Source organism: Amblyomma americanum, chromosome 8 (genome assembly GCF_052857255.1).
Source record: "Amblyomma americanum isolate KBUSLIRL-KWMA chromosome 8, ASM5285725v1, whole genome shotgun sequence".
Lineage (NCBI taxonomy): Eukaryota > Metazoa > Arthropoda > Arachnida > Ixodida > Ixodidae > Amblyomma > Amblyomma americanum.
In genome coordinates, this window is record NC_135504.1 from 77,572,763 (window position 1) to 77,594,947 (window position 22,185).

At 46.1% G+C, this 22,185-nt stretch overlaps 1 protein-coding gene across 1 annotated transcript in view; it reads right to left on the reverse strand.

The window, feature by feature from the left end:
- The window catches only part of LOC144101946 (uncharacterized), a 156,835-nt gene that overhangs the window by 41,377 nt on the left and 93,273 nt on the right, over positions 1–22,185 (reverse strand). The window lies entirely within an intron of this gene.

The following is a 22,185-nucleotide window of genomic DNA, read 5'->3' on the forward strand; positions in this document are numbered from 1 at the left end:
GAAGAACAAAATATGTGTGGCATTCATACCGACGACCCTTCCGCCCCCAAACCGTGCTTTCGAGGACCTTCGTGCGGCCATTAAGGCCTAACCGTACGTCGCTGGGGGTTCCCAAAAGGTGTAAAACGATTCCTCGTGTTATGATACACAAGTTTATTGTATTTATCAACTGATATAACGGCGAAGTGCACCGGATATAGCGAAGGTGGCTGTAAATCGCAAAAGTACTGCAATACCCGTAAGGTAGATGGCGCAGCTTTTGTCTTAGAAGAGAACACCTGCGGATGTTTGGATTTGGTCTCCTACACGTTTTCTAAGCACACCGACGTAAACACTTGAAGATAACGTTCGAACTTAAGTCGAACGATAAGGCAGTGTTGGCGCAGAATTTTTTTTTTCTCGAACTGCTTCAACACGTCTTTTTTTATGTGACGCGCTCTTGGCTGACACGTTATATCCTGCGTTTTGTTCCTAGTAGCAAGTACTGCATTATTGCATCCTTGTTCGAACTTGCTCCTTCACTTATGTTAATTTTTCACTCAAACTGACACACCTAATGGCAGTGGACAATGCTGGCACGCTGTGTTGACTAATTTGATTTCCTTTGTTGTGTATATGCTGCTTCGATGCGCCTTTGTTAATGCGTCGTGTGTTCCTTGTGTTCGTTTTGCGAATGGCGTTCCTTTGTTGGTTTCCATTATTTCATTGACGCTCGTCTATACCTTGTTTACTTGTATCTGTGCTCAACCCTGCTTGGAGTCAAGCGACTCCGCAGTATTAAATAAATAAATAAAATAAATAAATTTATTGCGTTAACGATAAGAGGGGGTAGTGCTCCATGTTTTTTTCACTAATTAGTGCTTAATTCCATGAATTTTTGTGCTTTCCTAGTCAGTCTACGTTAAAGATTGCCAAAAGGTCGAATTTATTCCCCAGCCCTCCCTCACGGCACCTCTTTTTCTGTTTTCTCTTTCACTCCCACCTTCTTCCCTTCGGTAACGGCGCGGTTGACGTGTCCAGTAAGAAGTGAGACAGTCACCGCTCCTTTCACGTGTAAGACCTTTCCTGTCTGTGCGCGTTGTTGCACTGATGCTTCAATTTTTTTATTTAGAAATAACTACCGGGCGCATTCCACGAATTTCAGCGGTGCCTGTGAGAACACTATGTCAGTAAGAGTAGGAATTGTGTAATTGGATCACTGGACATTTCAATCACGATTTGAGGTACGTGGCGGCGTTGTGCATCTGCAAACAACCATGCCTTCGTACAATATTTCGTACCTGACAATGTTGAACTTGCCAGCCAGTTTTAGCGAGCTAGCACTTATATTCGCCATTCCCCGCATTTTGGAGTTGTGCGTCGGTGTCAAGATGCTCACCTGCCCATCGATGGCAACATCTGCCATAGCACATGCCTTGTGGCACTGCTCACCTGCCCACCGGGTGGCTTACTTGCCAAGGTGTAGCCGGTGGTAACCAGGCGAGAACACGGGGCGCTAATTAGGCGGCACGTCCCCTAACAGCACCGAACGAAGCGGAATGAGCAGCACCGGTTAGGAGGAGAACGAGATTCGAATGATACTTGCATAGGAGCTAAACAGAAGAAGTCGGGGAGGGTGGGGGGGGGGGGCAGTTATTAGGCGGTAGTTTGGTACCCCCTGGTAGGTAATAGCTCTAAGCGACAGTTGACGTTATGCTAGCGCACATATCCGCATTTCTTTTATTGCCCATATCAAGTGACTTTTTTTTAGTTGAAGCACAGTTTCACTGCGTCTTTGTTGGAGCGTTCTGCGTTAATTCTTGTCACCACTTTAAGTTGGGCACTCTATTACTGTCACGAGACATAGTGTTATTAGCAGGAGAGCAGAGAGGCGATGAAGCATAGGGAGAAAATGAAGCTGGAGTAAGGACTGAAACTATACAGAGGAAGAACAGGTAAAAAATTCGGCCAGAACGATGCAGGTGCTAAGGATTAGAAATAGGATTACTTGCAGTAAAAATATATATATATAGAAACACGGCTGTGAACAGGAGGGGTTGTACTACCCAGAGGAGAGATATGAAGAATCAGTACAAATTTGAAAGTAAATTTGAGCACAGGAAAAAATTATGGTGCGCACTGAATGTCCCTATATGCTGTGAGTGCGAAAGCATCCTTTGAAATACAGGCGTTTACCCTAAAGGCTCTTACTAAATAGGCCTGTACCCTAAAGGCAGTTAACCTAAAAGCCTTCATCCTCAATGCATTTAAGCTAAAGGCCTTCATCTTGAAGACCTTTACCCGGAAGGCTTACACTGTAAAGGCCTTCATCTTGAAGGTCTTTACCATAAAGGCCATCAAGCTAAAGGCTTTTATCATATTTGACCATAAAGGCTTTCAATCTAAAAGCCCTTATCATTGCCGTTGCCCGCAAAGACCCTCATCATTACTTAATAACGTCCTTTATAATTTCAAACTGCCGCGGTCAATATAACTACGCTATCCTCCAATGTCTGCTTCTTCGCCTATTATCAACCATTAGTATTGTATGCTACACTGCTCAGCAGATGTGATACCCTGATGAAACCATGAGGTTATCGGGCGGCACTTTTTGGCGGATATCGTGTGCAGCTGGTGAGCTTTTGGTTTAATGCATAATTTTTTTGGATTAGTAGTGTGCAGAATAACGTACGGCTTGAACCGCGCCTTAAGGGCAAGTAGAAAGGAGAGACTGAGAATAAAACGGTGCCTCTCAGTCCCTTTTTCATCCCTTCCCTTACGGCGCCGTTCAGGTGTCCACCGAGATGTGACATATACTGCGTCCTTTCCTTTCCCCAACAACCAATTTTCTGAATAACAATCTACGCTCGCCGATTCTTGGCCGATCCCCCAGTGTGGGCACAAGCCATCTTTCCCAGCGTCAACAACAACCAAAGATGAGACGTGGACTAGGGGGTTTTGTGTCTACGGGGTTTTGTGTCGTCTTCGTGCAGAAAACATGCACCTGCACACGCCTTAAGTCTCACAAAGCGTCCCTCATATATCCTGAGTCGTTTTAGGACGTTAAACCCCCGTCTCACTCACCAGAACGCTCTCGTAAAAGAAAAGGAAACTACAAAAATTCATTCCTTACAATTTTATGGGGAATGCGTGCCTTTTCACCCTAGCGTAGAACTTGGAGAAGATATACCTGTTGACTTTTCCTTAGTTGTAAAATTTGTAAAATAGTCACAGCTGCATAACAAGCTTTGACATGAAGCTTAAAGCTTAAAAAAATTATTTCGTTCTTTCCCAGAGAGAACATGAATTTAATTTTAGACAAATTCAACGATGTGCTTCCCGCATAATATCTTTATTCAGTTATGGACCTAAATGACAAAACAACACTAACATTCTTCCCGGATCCGACACCACAGGTATCCATCAATAAGATCTGTAGTTCAATTCTGCAGCGAAATTAATAACTTGAGCGCTTAGTTCCTTCACTGAACGGGAAGTTTGCATGCGCTTCCACTTAACACCATTCTTCGGCGGTTACCTCTACCAACCCGAGCACCTTGCATTTTGACTGACAGGAGCGACTGGCTCCTGAAGACACAATCCGGCCTAGAGAAGACAATCAGTAGCACTGGGTTGGTCACTCCAAGAAACTTCACCTCATGGGAGCTGCCCGGCTCTCCCACTGTGTTTGTGGAATGCCAGACAAGATTCATTTTATTCAACTTTTCGCGTCTAGTTTCGGTCACATCTAAGCTCAAATTGCTACAATTACTTTATAAGATCGAAGGAAATAAGCTAAGCAGTAATTACATCATTTATTATCCTGGTACTTCAGCAATGACACAGCACATTACTTAGCTTTACGAGAATCAATAAACGTACGAGGAAGGCATGATTATAATTACCGCTTTTCATAATCACGCAATAATGCGTACCCGCACTCATTTTTCTCTGAGACAATGACAGTGAATTCCTTGTCACCTGTTGTACAGAATCAGTCATTTTGTCATAATTCAAATATAATTCGAATATATAATTAGAATATAGTCGAAATTATTCCGGAGCCCTCCACTACGGACCTATTTGTTCCTCTCTTCTTTCATTCCCTCCTTTATCCCTTCCCTTACGGCGCGGTTCAGGTGTCCAACGATATATGAGACAGATACTGCGCCATTTCCTTTCCACCAAAAACCAATTATTATTTATTATTTTGTGTGGGTTGTAATTTGTACTCCTGTTCGTGTTGTTTGTAGTGTAACCTTGTTGTTTTTCTCGGGTTTTGTTTTTGTTATTATAAAGCGCGTTTTGCGGCCTTTACCTACCAACAGTATTAGAAAACTTTTTCTCTCTCCAACAATATTTCGAATTCGGTGGAAATTCTCAATTGTCAGGCCTCTTAGCAATCGCGAGAAGGGTTTGTAGAATCATGAGAGTTAAAAGACCCCCTTCACTTCGAGAATAGTTTCAAGCGCTCCTACTTCCTTTTAACCTATCCTCCTTGAATCTACGCTTCCATGCATACAGTGCACGCTTATGAACACATGCGGGAATTTTTATTAACGCTTTCAATTCGCACTTTATGACTATCCATTTATTACAATCATGTGATCTTAAACCTGAAGGTTATCGGAAAGGGTGCATTGCCAAATGAGTCAGTTAATGCTTCCAAGCTTTTTCACTGCACGAAAAGGTGCAGTGCGCTGAAAATTGTGCATCTATATTGGCATTTAATTGGAGTTTCTACTGGGAATTCTGCGAATGTTCGTTGCATTTGAGAACGATATGCAGTTAACATGCGGCAGAATGAACTGCCCGTATCTGGGTCCCCATTTGGTTCCACTTTGCGGTGCTGTTACAGGTACAAAAAGGGGTGCTCATACTTCGCTGTCGTGGGCACACGGCCAGCAGATGCATCTGACATTATTACACGCAAGCGCAGACCCAACAACATGTCCAGATGGACGTGCCTTGTCTGTCCATTCTGTGCCAAGGAAAAGGCTGAAATGGTGCGTATTTGAATATCTCGTAGTAAATGCCGCCATGATGGCTCAGTGGTTATGGTGCTTAGCTTTTTACCTAAAATCCGCACGTTCGATTCCGGCCGCGGCGCCCGACTTTCGATGCAGGCGAAATGATACAGGCCCGTATATTGTGTATGTCAGTGCATGCTTAAGAACCCGAGGTGGTCGAGATTAACCGAGCCCTCCGCTGCGGTGCCCCTCATAGCCTGTGTCGCTTTGGGACTTAAAAAAACCCCAGAAACCTTTACATTTCCTGGTACATAAAGTGGGCCACAGAGAAGCTGGTTTCTAGTCTTCAGGGTGATATTTGCCTTCCTTGATGAAGAAAAACTGGCTACGCTTTCGCGATCTTGCGCAAGTTGCGAAACTCGGCGAGAGCAAACGTAAAGGTATATTACATTGAATCAAATCAGTTACTCAGGTGGTGCTATTGCGGACAGGCAAGGTTAATCGCACTTAACGAACAACATTACCACCACAGGCAAGGTTAATCGCACCTCAGCAATAACATTACCACCAAAGTAAAAGTCTTAAAATTTCTCTTTAAGCTCGGTGTCTATATTCTCTATCTTAATCCCTCATTTCACATCACTCTGCAGGTGTGCACCCACTGTGAATGATACCATATCTCATCTTAGAACTGCTAATAAAGTCCATTGACACGCGCACTAGTCTTGCAAGAGGCTTGGCGAAGTGTTTGGCGGCGCCTTGTGACAGCGTTCCCACCCGGTGACAAAAATGATGGCCTGTAGCAAAATGCCCGGGCTACATGTGTGGGGTGGTCACGTGGTCGCGGGGCACATTTACGCGTGGTCACATGATCAAGGATGACGCGCGCCCCACCCGAAAGCCAACACAGGTGGAGGGGAGGAGGGGGGCGTGCAGGGGTGGTCACGGTGTCAGTATCAGTGGAAGTGCGTGGCAGCATCAGGGACGTCACAACTATAGCTTTAGTAGCAAAGGTACCACTTGTTTGACACTTTTTTACGCCAGCTGATTTCAACGCAGTTATACTTAAGCTCACATACTTGGTCACATTAAGATGCCATTGGTTTATTCTAGCTCTTTCCACTGGGTTTGAGTCTCTCTTAATCACTTTTAATGCGCACCACGTTCCATCAGTCTACCTGTTTAAGCTAATCAGGCATTAGCAACCCGATTTAAATGAAACGTGGTTTTGGCGTTTTTTGGCCTAAGGAGCCCATGCCTCAATGAACCCTCAACCGCGGAGGAAGATAAAAAAGATCGGCTTTGGAAACTTCATGGCAGCGCTTGCATAAAATTCCCAGCATAACAATTGTATCTGTGGTTCTCACCCCATCCGCCTCCGCAATATAGTTATCGTTGATGGCAAATTAAACTTCTGTTTGCTGGCGCATCTAAGTTAAGATATCGTGGACGGACACTAAGAAAAAACTGGAAACTATAAGTTTTATAGTTTGTTGCAGTAACGGCTTGCGAAGGTATGCATGCGGTCCTTAAGGAGAGACTAGGGGCATTGGAGATGTGCCGCTCAGTGAAAATTGCTGGCAAATTTTGACGTTAGATGGTATGGCAGGGTAACAGGATTGCTGTACTCTCAGCGAGACTTTCTGTCTGACGACGCGACCAGGTCTTGTTCGCCGCTCCTTGCAGTGGCGTCACGAGCAAATCTAAGGCCCGCTGCGATCTGCGCATCTATAGGAGGTATTCACTGAGGCCGCGCTAGCAGACGGCGCGAGCGTCGCCGCGGCAAACGCGCCACGTTTGCGGTCGTTTCACGAAAGCTCGCGCAGTGTCACGGTACGCCGTGAGGTACCCGGCCTGTATTGTTAGTGGTCCGTAACATCTTTGCACATTGCTAAATGCGTCAACGTCCACTTTTCTTTGTGGAACAGTATTGTGCATCAAGTTTGCAGCATAATTCTGTGTCGTAATTTAACCGAGCTGCGTGCCGCAACTCGGCAGCAAAACTGGCCGGCTGCATTGCACGCAAGAATGTGCAGGACTTGCAGCTTTTAATATCAGTTCATAACTGTCAGCTACTCATGCAGCACACATAGTGGATAACACAGCACATGATTAATTACCCATATTCCTAAACGGACGCTGCAGAAACTCATATTTCCAGCGGTTGTAGTCCGCGAACTGCCGAAGCCTCATTGTTTCAGCAAAAACGCATATTGCGTCATAGCTGCTTTATTTACGCGATAAAATTGTCGAGCAAATACTGTCATGCACTCGCAGCACGAATGGCAGACATAGCAAGAATGTTTTGCAGGTTTTATTGTAGGAACGTAGCGTTGCTTCCAGTGCACAAGACCTGGAATCTGTAGGCCGGTTTGCAGCAATGCGATGTGCAGCGATTCCGCTACATTCAGTAGTAACGCGTCACTTTCAGCAGACAGAGATGACAAGTTAAGCTAGCTAAACGAACAGACATGTTTAACTACTCACCTATGTGAAAAACGGCACTTCGGCCGTCGGCACTTTCAGCACGGATGTGTGGTCGACCGCTTGTCAAGCAGTTACACCCTCCCATAGATTTGCATCCTAATTAATTCCTCGGCCTGTCGGCAAACTTACGCAGTGCACAAGGCGGACCTTAATATCGGTGAATTCAACGCACGGCAGCCGCGTCGACGTTTCCACAAAGTAACATTTTCAGCGTGCCCGCTCTTTTCTGCTTCGCGCAGTTCACGGCGTATCCACTCAGTCACATGGTGTTACCGGTCGGACAGAAATGATCTGCGGCGAGACGCAAAATACACTCACATTTCACACATCACAAGCGAGGTAAATGCTGCGGCTGCCGCGCGAGCGACCACCAACATGGCGAATGCCGCGCCGGCCACTAGCTCCTCTTGCGGATGACGTCACGTGAATACCTCCTATTGAATGCACGCACACGATCTTTACCCGCCGCAAACTAGTTAGGGCGCTCGGCTGCTGATCCAGAGTACTCGGGTTCGAACCCGGCTGCGGCGGCTGCGTTTCGATAGAGGCGATAAGCTAAGGCGCCCTTGTGCTGTGCGATGTCAGTGCACGTTAAAGATCCCCAGGTGGTTGAAATTATACCGGAGCCCTCCACTACGGCACCCCTTTCTTCCTTTCTTCTTTCTCTCCCACCTTTATTCTTTTCCTTACTGGTTCGATATACCTGACAGATACTGCGCCATTTCCTTTCCCCCAACCAATTATTATTATTATTATTATTATTATTATTATTATTATTATTATTATTATTATTATTATTATTATTATTATTATCTGCGTGCTCGCCGCGGTGGTTGGCAGCACCTAAATGCATGATAGCCACGAAGCAGACTGCAAACGCCACGCATGCCATGGCGCATGCTTACGTTTGCAGATTAATCTGGACAAGATACCCGTCGCCGCGTACTCTGGAACCGCCGGATCGGCAGTGGTGCGGGAGCGTTCTACCAGTACCAAAGCCTAATCCAGCCGCCTCTCACATGACCTAGCAAACTTTCTCCGATAAAGCATGCTTGGTCCAATGTCTGGTCTCTTTAAAGAACCCCGGGTGGTCTAAATTTCTGGAGCCTTTTACTACGGCGTCCCTGGTAGCCTGGATCGCATTTTGACGTTACATGCCCATAAACCATAAACAATCTTTGTAGAGTCTGCACTCTAGTCTGATATCCCGTGCCTTAAACTAATCAACCAACCAAGAATTGATATTCGTCCCCATTCATCACTATAGCACCTAGATGAAAATGCACCGTGTTTACCTGAAGTTATTTTAAGGCTTTGTTCCTCAGCAAATGTTTACCTGAAATCACAAGTGGGTTTAAAACGGTCTGAAAAACCGAGACCCGGGCAACAGGGTACGGATCCCTTCTTCATGATGAAAACGGATGAAGATAAGAATGATAACAGGGCCTAGCCGATACGAACATATTTCTGAAGAAACTACAGCGCACAAGACTGGACGAAGGAGGAAGAAGCGGACAAACACAGCGCTTTGAGTGTCGCTTCTTCCTTGGTCCAGTCTTGCCCTCTGTAGTTTCTTGAATCACGGATGCGTAGGATTGAAACAATAGGATTTGTAGCACAGCCAGGACTTTTTTTCGTTTTCGTTGCTCAAATTTCAGGGCAAGAACGCCGGGAGGTGTCTTGGTCATCGCCTCCTTTACATGACGCGTGCAGAGCCAGGTAATTGACCTCTCGACCACATGATCGATACGGCCTTATTACTAATCTGTGTAGTCAATGAACCATCTGGCACAAACATTGAATACATATACAGCTGAATCTAGGTATGCAGTCAGCTTCCTTGAGCGACCTTTTTTCCTCGAATGTGTGTGGCATCTACAGGCATAAACGCAAAAATTATACCTTTAGGGTTCCTTTGGGCCCTAAATTAAACTCTCAAGCCTTGCGACTGCGGATCTCCCGCCTAATAGCGAACTCTTACATTGGACATAGGAGTATGTACAGAGAATATATGTGGAGGATATACGCAGAGAGCCGATAAAAATAATTGGAATACCTGCTGGAAGAAGTTCAATTCACATGGATAGAAAAAATTCGAATTAGGCACTTTGATATCTCTTAAGTGCGAAAAGGCGAAAGCCGTTCACGACTCATTGTACTGATGTGAATTTTAATTTGCTGCACTAGAATTCAATTGATTATCATTACTGTATATAAATCTTAACTAAATCCTGTACCAGCACCAGAGCTGTGTCGTAGTGATTTAGATAGCTCGGCATACGCGTGGGAGGTAGCAGGTGGGTTGCAATTCGGTGCACACATGCGATGCACTCCAGGTTCGCATTACACCCTACCGAAAGACGGCAACTGGACAATGGCTCCCTCGCCGTGTTGCGGGTTGGGTGCGGTCCCCCTCCATCTGAAGCAACCATTCTTCAGTGGTTTTTCTCCTAACCTTTTTAGTTCCCGAGTTAAGACTTCCGGCACGTGACAAGGTCTCAAGTTTACAGGTCCGGTTGTGATCAAAGTGACAACAGACGGACACGGTCACGTGACCTAGGATGTAACGGAAGGACGCGAGTATGAGTCATTAAAGGCTTTCGACTTCATATACTTGTTGAATTCTGTAGCGGCGCCGCTTATGGTTTGGCGTTTTTTTTCATCCTGATCCTGTCAGATAGCATGGCGAACAAAGGCACATTTCAAAGGGCTTCAGTTTAGCGTCATTTTAAATGGCTGCTACTAAAACTTGTTCGATTGTCTGTGGAACCCTGAATAATACTTTTGGTGTCTTGTTTGAATCTAAACGGTCTTAGCAGAGAACCGGTCAATTTATAAGGATATCAAATAGTAACCTGTGCACTAAATGGGAACATCAACATCAAATAGAGGTATACATGCTGGAACATCTATTCGCATATTTATGAAAAAATACGTGGGATTCACATCACTGTATTAAATTTACATTGTCAATATGAATTATCGAAGGGAGGCAGCGCTAAGGCTTCGAAGATATAACCCTTCACGTGAATTTGGCGATAGCTTCCTTATCTACACCAATATATAGCAGGTCCCATTTCTGACTGTGACTTCGGGTCCCCCTATTGATTATGGTATGTCGGCTTGAAATAATGTTCACTTTTTATCCTAATCAAATGTTGGAATGTTGAACAGCGCTACTTGGTATTAACAAGGTTTTCACAATAATTAGTCTTCATAACTTACCCGAATACATTTCACTGCTTTCCTACAGCGCCGCCACTCCTTGCCGCACCTCACCGCCAGCCCCGCAGTGGCTGGCGTCCGAATACTCTCCTGCAGCAACCGGAACCTAACAGGTAAGTTTGCAGCTATATTATTATTATTAACCTGCGTTAGTCAATTGCAACACAAAAATATTTAGCTCCGGGAGCACCAAGCACAAATGTAGCACACCTGTTCGTCGGTGCACACCTAAGCATTTTATCAGACATTTTGGTATTTAACTACATGGTGTTAAGCACTTCCTATATATAAAGGATTGATGCAAAAAGGAAAAGAAAAAAAAAACAATTGGTGCCATACTGAGTTCGAAGATCGTGTTAACCTACGCACAGTCTAAAGCGGTAACTCATTAATATCTTGTTCCTGGCTTGCGAGTACTCGCCGGCCATTGCCACTTCACCGTACTTCGAAGCTCTCTTAACTGTTCAATTTTTCTGTGCGTGCGAAGCGGACTTTCTTCGTTCAATAAGTCGTCAAAGAAATGTGCTATCGTTGAGAGCGAGGGGCGTGATCACTTTTCTTGCACCGATCACAACACCGGAGGTGGGTAAGGCGAAATAAGTACTGAAGGTTTCGCGTTTTTTTTTCTTGCTACTAGCGTGAACAGCAACTACGCTTCACCAATTCGTCGGTACAATTCCTAACCGTGCTTATCCTATTATTTATGCCAAGGAAGAGGACGCAGCTTCTTTGTTGTCATGAAGACCACCGGCAGAGGCATCGGGCATCATGTGTAACGCCGCTGCGTGTTCCGGTCTCCGGTATCACGTGAGTAGAGATCGGCGGCTGAGACAGCGGTGCGGCGAGGCGTTTCCCGAAGCAGCCCGGTGCCGAGAATGTCACCGGGTTGCCATGCTCCGGCACCGCATGTCGGACCAAGGAAAAGAGCCCATGGTAAGCGTCCGAAACTCTTTCATACATGGACCGTTCTCTAATTTCTAACTGATCAATACACTCCCTTGTGTCTAGTTTGTATCTAGTTGTTGGGTCGTTTGCTTTGTTTTCCAGCGAAACGTTCCACTACGCTAGGTATAGCAGTCATCGTGTAGGCAGCACAACGACCTAGAACGACCTTCAGCCCAACCAAGGATAGCCGTGTATGACCATATGTCGGTCAGTTATGGTGTCGAACGCTTAACACCCTCACCTTGACCCATGAGCTTGAGCTGATCTTTGACCTTTGACATTGGGTGACCTTTGTGTTGAGCTTTGACCTTATTAACAATCGACGGAGTGATGTGAAACCTCGTGATGACATCCGATGGGGGTGTCGTAAGACCATGTGATGCCACGTCATAGCCACGTGGTCGTGTGGTTATATATAGAACGGTTGTCGCGAGCGGGAAGAGGAGCTGCTATGGACCAGCCTTAAACGCTTAGCACGCGTGCTTGCTTTTCGCTGAATTACAGGGTTAGCCAAGTTACATCACTGCCAATTTTTTCATGTTTTTGTTTTTGTTTGGTATTGTTTTGCTTTTTTCAGCAGTTTTGGTGAGGTTTGCATGCTGATTTCAGAGTGGTCAGTGTAGACACTGTGCTGTGTATGACAAATTTCTCACCAATGCGGTAGGAAGAAAATGCCTCTTTCGAAAGGATCACTATTTGTTCTCAGAAAGCTTATATTTGAGATTATAGACAGTCTATCCAGCTCAACGTGCTTGGAGAAAAAGTTTGAATATTAAAAACATAAGGCACTGTTATGGAAATTTAGCTAATGATCGATTCTATGGCAGTGAAGACTGTCATAGACAACCAATGGTGAACCCCTTTGGCAACGGTAAGAACGTCAATAGCAAAAAAATGCAATCCTGGTGATGGTAGATCTGCGGCTATGTTGATCGTTAACCGCAGCGGTGGCCAAGTGGCTGAGCATCCGCCTCGCATGCGGGAGGTGTGGGGTTCGATCCCCAGTGCAGCCGGGTACCCACCTGTGATACAAAGGGTGCAAGCTTTCCCCTGGTCTGGTGCTCGGCTTCTTTGGGGTGAAATGCTTGGGAAAAGGGTCTCTGACCCTACCTTGAAAATGGAAAATACCTTGTGTCATGGCGCTCTTTGGCCGTAGATGCCCTTGCGCCATAAAAATTCATAATCATCATAAATTTATTGTTGTAGTGAAACCTTACAATATGTGAAAATGTTGCGTTCATAAACCCTTTCCCATTTAAACATGATTTCGTACAGGATTTTTGTGTGTGATTACAGCGCTTATAGACTGATTTTTTTCGTTTTTTTTAGGTAAAGTGCCTCTGGAAGGGGTACTTCGTTTTGGGCGAGTAATTTAATTGTACAACCTTGCCTTTGCCTTTTGTTTGAATCAAAAATGAATTTTATTTCAAAGCACTGAGTCCATGCTGAGAAGCTACCTAGAAGGCTACATGCAAGTGGTCTGTAGAATAACCCTGTTTTTTAGACTTACTATCCCCATGTCTGAAAGAATTGTCCGGCGTTGGCATCGGTGACAGTTTGAAGCTTCGTAGCCCAAGCGCGCAAATAGAATGTGCAGCCTGTCTAATAGATCACGCGACCTTGTAACATCATGACAGCTTGCTCCCGGATAGTGAGCAAACGGCCTACCGTGGCAGGTGCCAGTTAAACGAATGATTGGTCTAGAGGCATTGCTGGGGTTCGGATCGGATCGGAAAAACATTTACTGAGCTCTAGACAAGAGATCTTCGCGGCTTCAGGCGGCCTCTTCCAATGACGTCTTCCACCTTCATTCACAGGGTTGGTGCCCTAGTCCAGGGCTCCACTGAGTATGGCCATCTCGCGAGCTCGCTCTACTAAGCACCTTTCAAGCTTACGCTGCAAAGCATACTCTCCCACTGCTCTGCACTCGGGTTTTTTATTCTATGGATAGTTGGAGGCTCAATCTTTTTACAGGCCCATGATATATGGTACAAATCTGGTTTCTCTACGCACCATGGGCACCTAGCCTCATACTGCGTAGGGAACATTTTATTAAGAAGGTTTAGATTCGGGAAAGTGCCCGTCTGCAGCTGTCGACATGCAACAGCATCCTCATGTGGGGGTGGATACTTCAGTCTGACCCCTTTATAATAATTTGCGATATCTGAGTAGGCCATGGGTACTGACTCGGGTTCCTCACGGCTGGATGTGTCGGATGCCCGGTTGGTATGCCATCCAGCTATCCTATCCGCCTCTTGTTCTCCTGTTATGCCAGTGTGCCTTGGTACCCAGATTATGGTATGCTGAACTTTGTTTCCCGGGTCCCTTGAGCAGAATATGTGGCATGCTCTGTGCCCAATCCTGCCGTTTGTATAATTACTGCATGCTGCTTGAGAGTCCGTTTTTATTTATGGATCTGCCAGATCGGTAGCCCTCCAGTGCTGCCAGAGCTACAGCTGCCTCTTCGGCCTCGACTACCGTGCAGTCTTGTAGTGATGCGCTGGTTATTTCCTTGAGGTTCGAATTAACCACCGATGGCACTGCTCTGCTGCTTTGTCTTTCGCCTTTGTCAAACGTTGCTGCGTCTGTATACCTTGTGTTGTCCTTGTTTGCCAGGGTTTTTGGCACGTACTCCGCTCTTGCTTCCCTACGCTCCTTGTGCAGATTCGGGTCCATATTCTTGGGTATCGGTGCGACTCGCAGTGTACTGCGATACTTGTCCGGAATGTCTTCAGTACTTTCGATCTCTTGGATCGTGTTGCTGCCGCCGTATCTTCGCAGGAGCACCCTGCCCGTGGAGGTCTGCATCAACCTACGCGCCTGAGAGCATAGTAGTGTTTCTATCAGTTCACTGAACGTATTGTGCAGTCCCAGGGCTAGCAGTTTCTCGGCCGATGTGCACTGCGACAGGTGAAGCGCAGTTTTGTACGCCTTTCACAGTATGGCGTCCGCTTGTTCTTCTTGCTTGATGCAATTGTGGCAGGGAAGGCTATACACCGCTCTGCTAACCACGAGGCTCCTGACTAGCTTGAGTGTGTCGATCTCCTTCATGCCGTGTCTCTTGCTGAATATTCTGCTGTTCATACGGGTCACCTGCATGGTGGCAGTCTTCAGCAGTGCCAGAGTATGATTGCACCGCTGATTGGACTGAAGCCACATCCCGAGGATCCGAATGGTTGCCTTTTCCGGAATGGGTTGCCCCTCGAGATATGCGTTGAGTTTGAGCTCATCGCTTGTAGGGACCATTCGATTTTGTTTGCCTCGCCACACCCTTAGGAGCTCGTACTTCTCCGTCGAGCAGGCGAGGCCCCTGGTGAAAAAATAGGTTTATACACAGGTGGCCGCTTTTTGTAGACATTCTTCTTTTTCGCTGAGCGATCCCCTGTTCACCCATAACGTAATTTCGTCAGCGTACATGGCGGGCCGTGTGCCTTCAATTTGTTCGAGTTGTCTTGCTAGCCCGATCATTGCAATGTTCAAGAGGATGAAGGAGATGACCGACCTTTGAGGAGTTGCCTTGTTTGGGGTGCGAAATTTCTCAGATCTGACTTCTTCCAGGCCGATAGTTGCTGTCCGGTTAGAGAGGAAGGCCTTGACGCAGCCATGAATCCTTCTCCCAAAGTTCAGGCTATCCATTCCTGTGAGGATGGCTTCGTGGCTAACATTCTCGAAGGCTCCTTTAATGTCCAGTGCCATGATGACGTGTTCGCCGTTCCACAGAACGTTGCTGAGCATCTTCTCCTTGTGCTGTAGGAGCACGTCTTGCGTCGATAATTTAGCGCGGAATCCAAACATGCTGCGGGGGTACAGCTCGTTGTCCTCCATATAATTTTGCAGCCTCATAGTAACCACCCACTCGTATAGCTTGCCTAAGCATGACGTGAGGGAGATTGGTCTAAGATTTTCTACTTGCAGTTTTTTCCCGGTTTTGGCATCATCACTACTTCCGAATACTTCCACTCCTCGGGTACTGTCTCCACCGCCCAGTGCTTGTTGAGGTAGTCAGTAAGTTCGACTACCAGCTCATCACTAAGGTTGCGAATCAGCGCGTTCTCTATCTTGTCTGCGCCTGCAGCCGTATTCCTAGTGGTATTTCTAATTGCTACGTAGACTTCCTCTTTGGTTATAGGCCTGTCCAGGTCAGAATTTTCTTGCCCCTTGTAGTACTCCGTGTAGGCTGCTGGGTCACCGTCCCCGAAGCAATTGTGCCTTACTTTTTCTTTGTGCTCATACTCTGGGCCCGGAAACTGGTGAACCAGCCTCTGTATGGCCTTGTTGTATGACCTTGGCATGAGTCAGTTAAACGCATGATTGGTGTATAGGCATTGCTAGGGACGAGCAACGTGGGTCTGGCGAGTCCCACCGGAGGCTGTGCTTGGAGCATTAATGTTCCGGGGTAGTGGGGCATCTTGTAACCGCTACGCCACTTGGTAGTATCAGAGCACCCAGCGATCTATGCATATAAAGCAGAGAATGAGCAATTCTGGATATATGGGCATTAACTCATTAGGCTAACGTGTCATACCCTTTAAACGGAACTTCTGTGTTCCCTTCATTTTTTTTCTCACGATTTCCAGCGTCCGCTCAACAGCACAGGTGTCACTCAACCATGAACTCACATACTAAGCAGTAGTAGTAATTCTAAGCAGCATCCAGTGACTCTAAGTAGGCGACACCTCTGAGTGCTCCCGCTCCGAAGGCCTGATTAACCTGATCAGGCCTCCTTTCTCTTGGCGATGCATGGATCATCGGTAGACTGCGATCCATTTATATTTAAGTCGGTTAAGCAGCCGTCATTGTCGGAGTACATCGAGCAGGAACCGTGAACAAAACGTCGGCCTTTGTATACGTGCTGTTCTGTCATCGAATGGCTTTTGGCACAGCGTGGAATTCTCGCACATGTCCTCGCTTCCGAAGAATGGCGCCGCGCCCGACGTCACACAAAGCTGCATTCCGGACTTCGCGCGGCAGTTCCTGTTCCAGTTTAAAGATTTCGCTTATGTAAAGGTATTTTAAAGAAGTACTCCCCAAGTGTGGGTAAAAAAAAGACCAAATGTATGAGTAAAGGGATAAACTAAGCATGAAGGCTTTCCCTTACTCTACTGAGAAAGACCTCAGCAACATAAATCAGCCATTGCGTGCAAACAAAAAATCTCCGGAGTTTCTTTTTTAGCAGTGAGAACCAAGGGCTGTTTGATCCTTAAAAAAACATTTAACATAGCAGTCTTAGCGTCGCTGCTGATTTTGTTACGAGTGAGATTTCTCAGGTGGGATTTACCCTGTGCAGGTGAGACGAAGCCTAAGGCCGCTCCTTCGTGTGAGATACCTGCGTCGCGTGTGGATGCCCGTCCAGGGAACCTGGCCACCCAGCGTCCCTTCCACTACAGTCTGCGGGTGAGACTTTCCAACTCTTTCATTGAACAGTTAAGACTGCCGTAGACAACCAATGGGAAACGCCGTTGACACGGCAAGGACGACGATAGCAAAAAAAACACGATTGCCGACGGAAGATTTTCGGATATATTGACTGTTATAGCGAGGTCTTACAATATGTGAAAAAATTGCGGTTTTAATCGCTTTCCCGTTCAAAAATGATTTTGTCCAGGATTTTTGGGTGTGATTACAGCGTTCATAGGCTTCGATTTGTTTCTGTTGTTTTTATTATGTAAGCTGTCACCGGAAAGAGGAATTTTTGTGTAGGGCGAGTAATTTATGTGTGCAAACTGGTCTCCGCCTTTCGTTTCAATTAAAACTCAATTTGACATTCAAGCGCTGAGTCCGTGCTGCGAATCTAGAGCAATTGATAACCGCTGCCTGAAAGGCCGCATGCAAGCGATCCGTAGAATTAATTTTAATCTTACTGTTACTACCCTCATGTCAGAAAAAAATTGTACAGCTTTGGCATCGGCGACCGTTTGAAACATTGCAGCACAAGCACTCAAATGAAATGTGGCGCCTGTCAAACATGTCACGTGACCATGTGACGTCATGACAACTTGCCCACTTCCTTGTGAGCTAACTGCCTACCTTGGAATGCGTCAGTTAAACGAAAGACAGGTGAAGAGGCATTGCTGACGAAGAGCAACCTGGGTCTCAGACGCTCCACCGGAGGCTGTGCTTGGAAAAGCTACGTGCCGAGCAGTGGCGTATATTTTAACCGCTACACCACTTTGAGAACACTCAGAGATCTATGAATGTAAGGCAAAGAACGAGAAATTCTGGACCTAGGGCATTAACTCTACGCACTGTCGTGTCATGCCCTTAAAGCAGTCACCGCAGCGGTGGCTAAGTGGTTGAGCATCCGCCTCGCATGCGGGAGGCCCGGGGTTCGATCCGTAATGCCGCCGGGTACCCCCCGGTGATATAATAGGTACAAGCTTTCCCCTGGTCTGGTGCTCGGTGAAATGCTTTGAAAATGGGTCTTTGACCCCGCCTTGAGAAAAAAAAATACCTTGGGTCATGGCGCTCTTTGGCCTTAGATGCCCTTGCACCATAAAAAACCATAATCATCATCACCATAAAGCAGTCACGACGTCCAGCATCCGCTCAACAGCACAGGTGTCACTATACATGAACGCAAATGCTAAGCAGGAGTAGTCACTCTAAGCAGCATCCAGTGACTCTAAGTAGGCGTCACCTCTGAGTGCTCCCGCTCAGAACGGCTGATAATCCTGGTGAGACCTCTTTTCTCTTGGCGATGGGTCATCGGTATAGACGGCGATCCATTTATACTAAAGTTGGCTAAGCAGCCGTTATTGTCCGAGTACATCATGACAGAACCGTGAAAAGGTCGGTCTTTGTATGCATGCTGTTCTGTCGCCCACTGGCTTTTGGCACAGCACGGCAATCTCGCACAAGTTCCTCGCTTCCCAAGAGTGGCGCCGTGGCCGACGTCACACAAAGCTGCCTTCCGCACTTCACGCGGCAGTTTCTGTTCCCGTTTAAAGATTTCGCTGATGTAAAGGAACTTTAATGACTTATGTTGTAAGTTTGGGTAAAAAAAGACCAAATGTATGGGTAAAACTAAGCATGAAGGCTTTCCTTTACTCTACTGAGAAAGACATTAGCAACATTAATCAGCCATTGCGTGCAAACAAAAAATCTCCGCAGTTTCTTTTTAAGCACCAGAGAATCAAGGGCTGTTTGATCCTTAAAAAAACGTTTAACATAGTAGTCATAGCATCGTTGCTGATTTTGTATTGAGTGAGAAATCCTCAGGTGGAATTTACCCTGTGCAGGTGAGACGAATCCGAAGCCCGCTTCCTCGTGTGAAATACCTGCGTCGCGTGTGGATGCCCGTCCAGGGAACCTGGCCACCCAGCGTTCCTTCCACTGCAGTCGGCGGGTGAGTGATCGTTGCTTAGAATGAGTGCACAGCGGCTGCGAATTGAGCTGCAGTGGTTTGGCAATGGAAGTATTTTATTCACCTCACAACTTGCCGGAAATATTCATAGCACGAACTCCATTTCATCGATCTTCAGTGTTGGATGACCAACATAAAAACGACGGTGTTTACAGCACCATGTGGACTTCCTGCGGTAATTAACAAGAGGAGAATAAGAAGTAGAAGGTGTCTAAATTGTACTGCTGTGCCTCAACAAAAATTGTATAGAGTAGCAAGTAAAAAATGAATCAAACTTTGGGTCTTCATAAAAAATGGGAAAAATTTAGGAGCTTTGTGTACCTCATTCTTAGAGGAGAAAATGCAAAATCATTACGGTTCCCTTTTATGGCGTCTAGTGTAATGTTGTTGCGATTTTCGCGCCAAAGCTACGGTCGCAAAATGTTCTATTGCCGTTATACGATATACATGAGGCAGCCCCTTCTAGAATGTTTAAATACCTACCATTTGATTATCCTGTAGAATTAAAGTAATCCGATGCATTAGTCAACTGTACTCCGCCAACTAACCGTGATTAATCATAAGCATGGTTCATTTTCTAGAGTGGGCGTAATTTTGGGGGCCGTTTGGAATTTTCCTGGTGGAGTAGGGGGGGGGGGGGTCAGCTTCCAAATTTTGGGGCTCATCAGATTTTATACCAGGCTGCCACCATCCACCGTGGGCACTTTTACGGTGTCAAAAGGTCACGTGACCTTTCAATACGTTTGGTCGGTTGTACCTGTCACGGCGGGCAGGTTTTGATAGCGTCAGAATGTCACATGACCGCGGTGGATCAGTGGTTATGGCGCTCTCCTGATGACGCGCAAGAGGCGGGTTCGATCCCGGCCGCGGCTGTCGAATGCGAGCACGTTATCGAAATGTTTTTGCGCAGTTATCTCTCCCCATAAGTCTGGCAACCATGACACAGCTCTGCACAGCTATAATTGCTGTGGGTTACCAGACCTGGTTCTAGCGGTATGTTAATGTACTCAGATTATTTCGCTAAGGGCCTCAATACTATAATTTATAGAAACCACATCTCCAGGCGATCATAGAGCAAGCCTTCGTAAATTTTGCTGCCTAAAAATCGTGACATTTCACTGCATAGAACTAACCTTTCTCTTGACTATAGTTCTGGAAACAAAACTACTGGCATGCCGTACTTGTGTACTGCATTTAGCTTTTCATCTGTTGATTCTTGTGTGCCTGTTAGCGGAGTGCGGCTCTTTCTCCTAGTGAAGCTGCTGTATCGATCTACAAAAAAGAATGGAATCTTGTATACTATGCAGACCTAACAGTACATGGTATACAGCTTGGGCACTTAATTTTTTTTTTGGCCGAACGTGCACTTGGGCGATTTTTTTTTCTGGCTGCACGACTTTTTTATGTATGTGGTTAAAAAATTAGTTATCATTGACTGCCTGAAACTGAGATGGTAAAGCTAAACAACATTTAGTATGCACACTTCAAACGCGAACGCCAGTTAATAAAATATTAGCGCATTTGCGCGGTGATAAGTTTGCAATCGTCAATATACAGAACTTTCGTTCGCCTTGAATTTTTTATTTGCCAGTATGCTCAGTAGGAATAATACAACGGTTTTGTACGCAATTTATTTCGCTTAATTTCCAGGTATGGCGGAGGGTAAGGATTTGAGAGAAAATGCTTGTATTTTTCCTGGACTGCATTGACCGCCATCATCCATCTTTGAATTATAATATTTATTCCCACGGCTAAGCATAGCAGACTATCAAAAAAACAAGTTTTTTTCTGTGGTGACGTTGGGTTCATAATACTGCCTATGCATTGTTGTCGCTTGGTAGGTTCTCCAGCGAACACCTTTATCTTTATTTCAGGAGGGTGAAGAAGCCAGTGAGAGGACTTGGGAGGCGCAAGCAACCAGGTACGGGTCTTTTGCTTCCACACACCAGCGTAAACCCCACTCAGTTTTTTATTTAAAACAATGCACCAAACTTTGAAAGCGCAGGTAAAGACATAGCATGACAGAATTGGCCAAGACTAGCGCTTTGTCGGTTTAGGGCACAGAAAAAATTTCATTCAACTTCTCTGCCTTCGACGTCAGAACTCTTCGCTTTATTTTGAAGGGCCACTTTGTCCAGAAGCGCCAAAGCTGTCTTGTCCGCCTAGGCCTTTTGCACAGCCGCAGATATGAAGTATACCTTCTCAACGGAATGTACCTTCAGAACGACAGCGAAAGCGTCAGCTTCAATAACCATTAGATACAATTGTTGGAAACTCTCCAAGTCATTTCGCAGCATAGACCAGGCACTCTGATTTCTTTATTAGCTTGTTTGCAGAGAATCCGCAGGATCCAAAATGCATCGTTCTTTTTGTTGCCTTGGCGTGTCTTCCAGTTCTGTCGTCCTTTGTCTCTATCTGTGCATTCATAATTCGGTATCCTGTACCATGTTAGAAATGGGGCTCCAATACTATCGCAGGCCATCAGTGTTGGGGATTGCGCTTCAACACCGCCGGTGCCACAAGAGTTGGAGATGCAGGGGCCTTTGAGTTGGCTTACTCGTTCAGCACCGCAGGCCCCGGCTCCGAAGGGCGTTGTCGGACTCCGTTAAGGAGCAGAACTGTACAGTAGGGTTTGTTTATCTTTTTACAAGCATGAGAATCAAAACTGGGGATTCTCCATTCGGAGAGATTTAATCCCCATCCCTGGTGGCCTGCGATGGGATTGAAGCCTCATCCCCAACAACCACCAGCCTAAGAGAAAACACAGCGACAAAATATGCCTTTTCACTCGGCCGTTAATTGTTCACGGTAGACAGCAAGTAATTATAACTAATGGGTCCTATGGCCCTTTCAGTGAAAGTCATGACACTTGTAGCAGAAGCATCAGGCATCATATGTCACTCCGCTGGGTGTTTCGATCTCGAGTCTCACGTGGTTAGAGATCGGCGGCGGAGACAGCGCAGCGGGGAGCGTTGCGCAAGGGCCGTTTGTGCCTGAGCACGAGTGTTGAACAGGCAGAGGTTCACCTCTCAGTGTTCCCCCTCGTTCACACAATCAGTAGCCCTTTTTTCCAACATCTACAGTTGTTCATTTGTTCCTCGATAGCTATCACGGTGGCCTTTTCTTAGTCACTTCCGCAGTCTTTACAGTGCCGGATATGTTTCTTTGTGGTTATGCCGACAGTTCGCTAGCTTACCGTGTACCGTCTTTACGTTA